Genomic DNA, 8,703 nt, shown 5'->3' with positions numbered 1-8,703 from the left:
AAAGATATTGTCTTTTTTGAGAATTACATTATAATAGACAAAACGATTATATTTATCTCTGTTTCCCGGACATCAGTCAAAAGGCATGTTCCTATAACAAATGTTAGAAAACCCAAAATAAGTATCTGAAGTCTATAGTTTTAGTTTATAGGCGAGATTTTACCAATGCATGTAATTCGTACAATATATTTAGCCCTATACCAAGCAATAATACAATATGGACTATTAATTTGGGGAGGTCTCTCAGCTAATGCACTGAAACCATTGTTAATACATCAAAGACAAATAGTTTGTATATGTTTACATAAATTCACTCTCGAAGTTTCAACTTTTACTAATTTCAAATTATTTAATGTATTACCAGTAGACCTACTATTCAAAAAAATTGCTATCTTATAGGTAGTAAATAACTCAAATAACTGGTTAAATCTAAATAAAAGAGAAACAGTAGCTTATGATGCAAAAGTTATTTATTTTAAAAAATCATTTGGTCAAAAATTCGTGGACTACCTTGGTCCAACCTATTTTAATTCTATGCCTATAATTACAAAAAAAAACATTGTCTGTAAAATTTTTAATGCCAAAACATTAGTTGTAAAATGGTTGTATATGTCTCTAGATCAATAATTATTTATATCTGTAAATGAAAGCTCTGTTATCTGTTTTCTTTTTTTTTTCTTTTAAAAACCTAATCTATAAGAAATAATTTACTGTATTGTAATATTCATAATAAGTATGTATTCACTTAAAATCAAATTGCAAATTTACATATTACATATTATATAAAATAGTTAACTCTATACCTTCGACACAAGCTATGCTTACGGAAGGTATATCATTTTTTTGTTTTATTCAATTGTATGTATTAAATTGTATGTATAATATAATAATAAAAAAAAAAAAAAAAACTATGCCGGTAATAAACAATGTAATAATATAAAAAGTGAAATAAAAAAAAAAAAAATAGAACATCATGGTGACGAAACGGTTTATGTAGATAAACTAGGTACCTTATTCTTGTATTTGTTGTCTAGTGATTAACATTATATGTTGATACTAGTTAGGTCGGATAAGAATTCAGTTTCAGAAGTAACTTGTATGTGATAAGTAATAGTTAGATAAATCCCAGTCCGGTGATCTGATGCCCGACAACGGTTACAAAATAGTCACTTATTTTGTTGCATTTACCTATTTTAAAACATTTTTCTCGCCACCGATACTGCCGCTTATTTATTATATTATTATCTTAGTATCTTACAGTTTTAGTTTGTAGAATAATTAACAACATTGTGGGCAAGCGGGTGTCGCAGTACTGTACAGTAGGTTACAAGTATGTCACTGTAATTGATGGTGTTAAATAATAAATTTGAATTCAATGTATCTATAATATCATTGTATAAGAAAAACGATTCTGAACGAAGACGGTTAGCAGTCTTGTAAAGTATTTGAATACTTGTATTTAAATACTTTTTGAAGTATTTCTATGGTATTCTAAATACAATTTTTTTAATGTTTTTTTAAGTATTTTGAATACTTTTTAAAAGTATTTTTAACAAAATTTTAATACTTGTATTAAAATACCATAAAGTCCATTTTATTAATTTTAATTTATAGTTTTTCACAAAAAACTGATATCAATAAAAATAATATTGTTTTCATTGAAAACTAATATTATATTTTTGTAGGTACCTATAGTAAAAGTAGGTAATAACAATGTTTAAAATTTAAAAATACCACATCAAATTTTATATGGTTTCTGTATTGAAATTTTTTAAGAAAACTGAAAATCTAATAATATTAAAATAGTTCCATATCAATATAGTTAATACCACTTTTTATTTTATTTTTTTCGTTAAAATTTAATCAATATTAGTTGAAATATATCTAAATGCAGAGTGAAATATGTGAACATGTATTTATATCTAAAAAGTCAGACAACAGACATGTTAATAGTAATTGTCAAAGTCTATGGTAAGTATACTTAGTAACATAATAGGTACCTATTATACTGATAGACTATATATTATATAGCATAAAATTAAAAAATATACTTGTATTTGTATTCAAATACTTTGTGAGTATTCGTAAAATACATTTTTATAGTAGTATTTTAAAAGTATTTTTAATACTTTTTTATTCGAATACTAGTATTAGTATCTTAATACTTTTTCAAAAGTATTTTTTACAAGACTGACGGTCAGTCAGCTTATGATATTATTAACTATTAAGTATATTTAATGCTATTACTATAGTAAAATAATTTATATATAACCTATGTCCTATTTACGTGGAACCTTGTTTTAAATTTTCAATCCTTAGCTATAAAAGTTGAACATTTTATACATTAAGCTACGAAATCATTTTTCAATTTTCAATTTGATATATTTTATAAAAATTCAAACTTTAAATGCTTGTAAAAAAAATTGTGCCCATGTATTTTTCAACTGCTATTGTAACAATATAATATCAGAAGCCTTGTATTCAATTTTCACGCTTTTTGAACCGACAAATAAAATTTTATTGACAATTATAGAAAAAAAACTAAAAAAATTGAAAATTGAAAATTTCTCTAAGCAGCCCAACATTTTTAAGATTGTATCAAGTATGGCAATTGATAAAATAAAAATATGGTGTAAGTTTAATGTACCTACAGTTTTTCGTTTTTAAATTAAAAAAAAATAAGAAAATTACTGCTTGAGAAATCAAGTGAATATCGAATATTGTAAGAATTTTTAATTTTGACCTCCTCAATGCACCAACTAGATTCACTTTCCCATCGAGCAAGATACTGAAGTTGATAGTCCAAACATTATTTCGACTACTTATCGTGTAATCATATCTCCGCTCAGAATCTAAAATTTAATACCTAGTACCTACCATTCTTGTAAGTTGTAACGCAAGTGTATATAATCTATACAAAAAAATTTAATATTGATTAGAACAAACATGTTATTTTATTTGTCACTTGTCACGTCTTTCGGTTGCACACTTACGCCGCGTACCTATATATAATATATATAATTTTTTTCTATATATTATTTCATTTTAAATTCTATTACCTATAACAATCAACATTGTAATCAATAATTATTATTTTATCGGTAAATCATAATATAATTAAAAACTAATATATATGAATTGATTCTATTTACTAAAGGCACCTATACATAACCATATTAAAACCAGAAGATATTTTTTTCAATTATTTCAATTATTGACTTACAGTTTTGCCTTTAGTGATTTGAATAGCAGGTACATTAATACACATTGATATTTTTTAATTTTATGATCCGGCTAAAAGACCTCCACTCCAAGGACGTGTTTTAATTTATAACCTACAGCGGACGAAGTCTTAGTAAACAAATAATACTGACATAGAATAACTACCTTTATTAATATAATATTTTAATTTCAACTCTCAAGGTATAACGTAGAAATGCCAGATAGGTAGATACCTAATAATTTTAGTAATAACTACTACACGAAAATTACTAAGTATATCTAAATATATACCAATAATTTGATGATATTTATCTCAATAATGTATTATACACCGGTATACGGCGGTTATATATATATATTATATTATACGTCATAAACGTTTGTTTTGAATTAGGTGATAGCAGTTTTCTACGTTCACTTATTGCCGTATTGATGATACTGCAGTTGAAGGTATATAGGTATGATATATTAAAACAAACCGATTTAATTAATTCAAACTGATAAGTGTGAGGTGTAATTATAGTAGATTCAATAAATGAATAAACCATATCAACAAATTAATTGATCTTAATTGACAAAAAAATTACCTATTTCAGAAAAAAATGTCCAAGCAATATTGTATTTTATTTTGTCACTCCTCCCCCTAATATCCACCAATGATGCATGCAAATAACGTAAAATGCATAGTACATTCTGGTTGTAAAATTATGGTATATACATATAGACATATACTATATATTATATAGGTACACGTGTCCAACATTTTGCCGCCTTACAGAGGTTAATGAATTAAAATTAAAAATATATTTTTAATTTACCAGGTTTATTTCTTTTTCGAGAAAAATAATTTCTTTAATAAAAACTAGTTTGGTTTTATTAATGATAGATCTACTAGTAATGCACATTTTCTAGTAAACCTTTATGTACGTGATAATCTTGATAAAAAACCACAAGTGATAGGAGTTTTCCTTGGTGTTAAAAAAGCTTTTGATTCAATTAACCATAAAATACTTATAGAAAATTTGGAGAATGCGGGTATTCGGGGTTGTGCTCTTAAACTGTTAAGTTCTTATTTATCAAACAGAACTTAAAATGTATCATACATATAGTAATCCTTTAATAGTGACCCATGGTGTACCACAAAGCACAGTCCTTGGACCATTATTCTTTATATTATTCATTAATCAATTATTTGATTTAAAGCTAAATGCTAAAATAATTTGTTTTGCAGATGATACTGTATTATTAATGAATGGTAAATCTTCTGATGAGCTGTTTACTAAGGCAAACATGATTGCTAATCACGTTAAATCATGGTTCGATATACATTTATTAGAACTAAATTTAAATAAAACTAAATATATGTGTTTCAGAATTAATAATACTAACCATAATAATATTATACATGAGAAAAAAAATTATATTCATTCATCATATTGTAATTCCTCAAATTGAATTTTGAATTGTTACTTATTAGAAGAAGTAGAATAAAATATCTTGGGTTATTTTATGACGATAATTTGAAATGGTATACCCATATAAATTTTTAATAAAAACTATCAGAAAATTATTTTATATCCTAAAATATATTAGATACATAGTAGGATACAACACAAACGCATTATATATTTAGCATTAGTTCTATCAATCTTCAATTTTGTATTGAATTCTGGAACTCCACCTACAATATTCATTTAGGCAATTTATTAAGAACAATTAAAAGACTAATTAAATATATTCTAAACATACCATCAGTTAATATTAATACTAATATCCATAAAGCCTTGAATATCCAAAACTTAGACCAAATTTATAAAAAACGGTTATTACTACTAATCTTTTAATATAAACATTTACTTACACCAACAAATCATGAATACAGTACAAGATATCATTTAAATATTAATTTGGCCAAGTATACTTGTAACTCCAATTTTGGTAAAATGAACCCATTAAACGTTGGAATTGACTTGTATATTCAATTCAACATTAATATATTAAGCTTTTAAAATTGTATTATGTATAAGAACTATATAAATAAATTAATATTATAAATGCATTACTTTGTTTTTAAAATATTTCTACAAACTTACTACTATCTTATATTGTACTAGCTGTCCGACCTTCCTCCAGAAGAAATTATTTTTTTATAATTTAATTTAAAAACATATGAATATTTTTTGGCTATACAAATAATATAATATAATTACATATTGTAGTTATTATTATTACTAATTTCTGAAAACTATATATCCTACATTTTGAATTCAACCACTGGAGTGGTAAATTGTATTCTTTTTATTATAGAGATAAGGTAGAAAAAAATGTAACAATAAATTATTTAATGCAATGAATAATATATATTTCAAATGGAAAAATGCAAGTGCAAACAAACAAATAAATAATTAATAACAATCATAATATTAATAACCAGAGTTGGGATTTTCTTTACTAGGAATCTTTACTTAAAATTGCACAAATATGCGCTATAATATATAACCTTAAATAACGCTAAATATGCAATAAAAACTACAAAATATGCAAAAAAAGGAAATTAATTAATTAATATTTTTTTAATCACTTACAAATTATTATAGGTAGTTACTTAAGATTTGAAATAATTTAGTCACTTTGATTAGAATCCAAATGAATTGATTATACAACTTGACTATCGTTCGTTGATAACCGGCGATTAATAATCGCAGTAGAAATCGACAAAAAAACTCAACAAAATCAGCAGATAACCAAAATTAGAAGTTAGAACCAAATACCTAATACGAAATTATCGTAATAATACGATTGACAAAAATCCCAAAACACGTTTACTAATATATAATTTCATAAAATATGACCGATTCTGATTCAAAGCAGGGAAAAATGCAAAAAAATCTCAAAAAGTCCAAAAAAGCACTGAAAACTAAAAAATCTCAAAATATGTAAAAAAAAAAAGCAAAATAAAATTTTTAATTTGAGTTCTATGTATCACGAAACACATTTCTAACTTACTCTGCTATTTTTTAAGCATTTCATAAGAAATATGCAAATGCTATAAAATCCCAACCCTGATAATAACAATAATGAATAAGCAAACAAACCGGTTTCCTTCGTCTCCAAATTCAAATTATATTCTTATATATATATATAGATTACCTACTTCATCTAAGCAACTCTAATGTATTTATGTTATTCATATACTGTTATATTATTAAATAGTATCTTTATTTGATAATTTATATTTTATAATTTCTTATATGATTAAATATAATATGTACTGATTATTATTATCATTATTATGTAAAATAATAGAACTCTGTTCCCCACTTCAAGCTATAGCTTATAGGGGACTCGTAACTTATATTTAATCATTATGTATAATGTATATATTATGTTTGGTTACAATAAATAAATTATTATTATTATTATTATTGATCAACAAATAGGTAAGTAGGTAATAATGTAGGTAGTATAATATAAACATATAATATGTTTAATATAAATATAGTAATGATGTAGTGATACCTTCATATTTTCTTCCAATCCTGGAGTCTTATAAAATATAATATCTAAACAAACTTCAAATCGTTATAACGATTTAAAATTTAAAACTTATTAGTATAATATTTAAAATATATATTGGTCAGTTGTATATTATAATATTTGGTGATACTCCATACTCTATAGTACCTACCTATATTATAAGGTAAGGTTAGGTTAGGTTACAGTTAAACACCCAATATCTTCAATCACTACCTATCATTGCACGTTAGGGCGTTGGACTCAAGTCCGGATTAAGACATTTAGAGGCCCAGGAGCCGAAGTTTTAAATGAGGATTATGTACAAAAAAAAAAATTAATGTATAAAATGTGTTATGGGGTGAAGTGACCACCCGACGTCATATGAATGTATACCAAAAATGATGAAAAAATACCCTTTCAAGATTGGGTCTAACTTTTTTATATTTTAAGTTATGGGCAATTAACTTTTTTTTTATCAAAACCATACATATCAAGCATTTGTTTATGTATCTTCAAAAGTTTTCAACATTTTGATGCTATTATTTTTTATTTTAAAGCTATTTAATGTCCTTTCAACACTTCGGCGTACCCAATTGAACTAGAAATGCGCTGTTGACGCGTGTATTATATTATTGATGTAGGTATTATTATTATTATTACTTTTATCTGTATAACTAAATATTATCGTACTCACGCCGATATCTGTTCGGTGGACTAAAATTATAGGATTGTACAATTGCAAAATTAATATTGCGTAACGAACACGATCTACTTTTACACGCTGGCCCGCAAGCGATGTTAGCGAATAGTCGATTAAACTATTAGGTAATTGAAAGCCGAAATATCATTAGGCATGTATTTTTTCACCAATGTGTGAAGTGTTTTTGACTTCGACCAACAATAGTTGAACCTATAATGGCAGATTTGCCAGCCGAACGACTAGAGGAAAATCGACCGTTTAGAAAGTGTGGTGTCGACTACGCTGGTCCTATTGCTATAAAAACAAGTTTACGAAGGAATGCGACTGTGCTAAAAGGATATATTATATGTGTATTTGTATGCTTTAGTACCCGGGCAGTCCATATTGAGTTGGTTACTGATTTGATTACTGAAGCTTTTTTAAATGCTTTAAAACGTTTTATCGGACGCCGTGGTGTATGTTCCGATAATATATGTATATAGCGATAATGCTACAAATTCTGTGGTTGCAAACAATAGGCTACTGGATCTAAAAAAAAAATGTTTCATTCTGAAGAGCAATTAATTAAAATGTACGATGCTTTATCAACTGAGGGCATAAGGTGGTATTTCATTAATTTATTACTTAGTATAGGTTTTTTGTTTTTTGTATTATTCTACTGAATTCTACTAAATTCTACTGAATAATCAATAATACCTAGAATATCTTGAAAGCTTGGTTTTCATAATATATTCCTGTTAATCGTCACAACTAAGTTTTCGTAGGATTGAGTCGGTTAACTGGTCGTCAATCGTTTATTTTTATATTATTCGGTAAATTTTAGTTGTCATAATACAAAAAACAAAAACTCATAAGTCATAGTTCATAATAAATTATTTGCAATAATGCACAATTTCCTTTTAAAAATAGTAATTTTTTCAAACTTTTTTCTCTGTTTTTAATTTAATAAAAATACTCGTATTTGGCACATTTCTAGTTTAATTGCGTATGTCAGTTGATAGGATAATTATAAAGCTTTAAAATTAAAATATAATTACGTCAAAATGTTGAAAAGTTTTGAAGATACATAAACAAACGTGTGATACGCATGGTTTTGATAAAAAAAGTTAATTGCCCATAGCTAAAAAAATAAAAAGTTATAATCAATCTTTATAGGGTATTTCTTCATCATTTTTGGTATAACTTTCATATGACGTTGGCCGGTCACTTCACAATAGACAGATATTAGGTATACCGGGTGATTCTTTTATCATTGAACACTCATT

The sequence above is a fragment of the Acyrthosiphon pisum genome, chromosome A1 (assembly GCF_005508785.2).
Source record: "Acyrthosiphon pisum isolate AL4f chromosome A1, pea_aphid_22Mar2018_4r6ur, whole genome shotgun sequence".
In the NCBI taxonomy this organism is placed as follows: Eukaryota; Metazoa; Arthropoda; class Insecta; order Hemiptera; family Aphididae; genus Acyrthosiphon; species Acyrthosiphon pisum.
The sequence above is the reverse complement of the archived record's forward strand: the minus strand, read 5'-3'. Positions refer to the sequence as shown.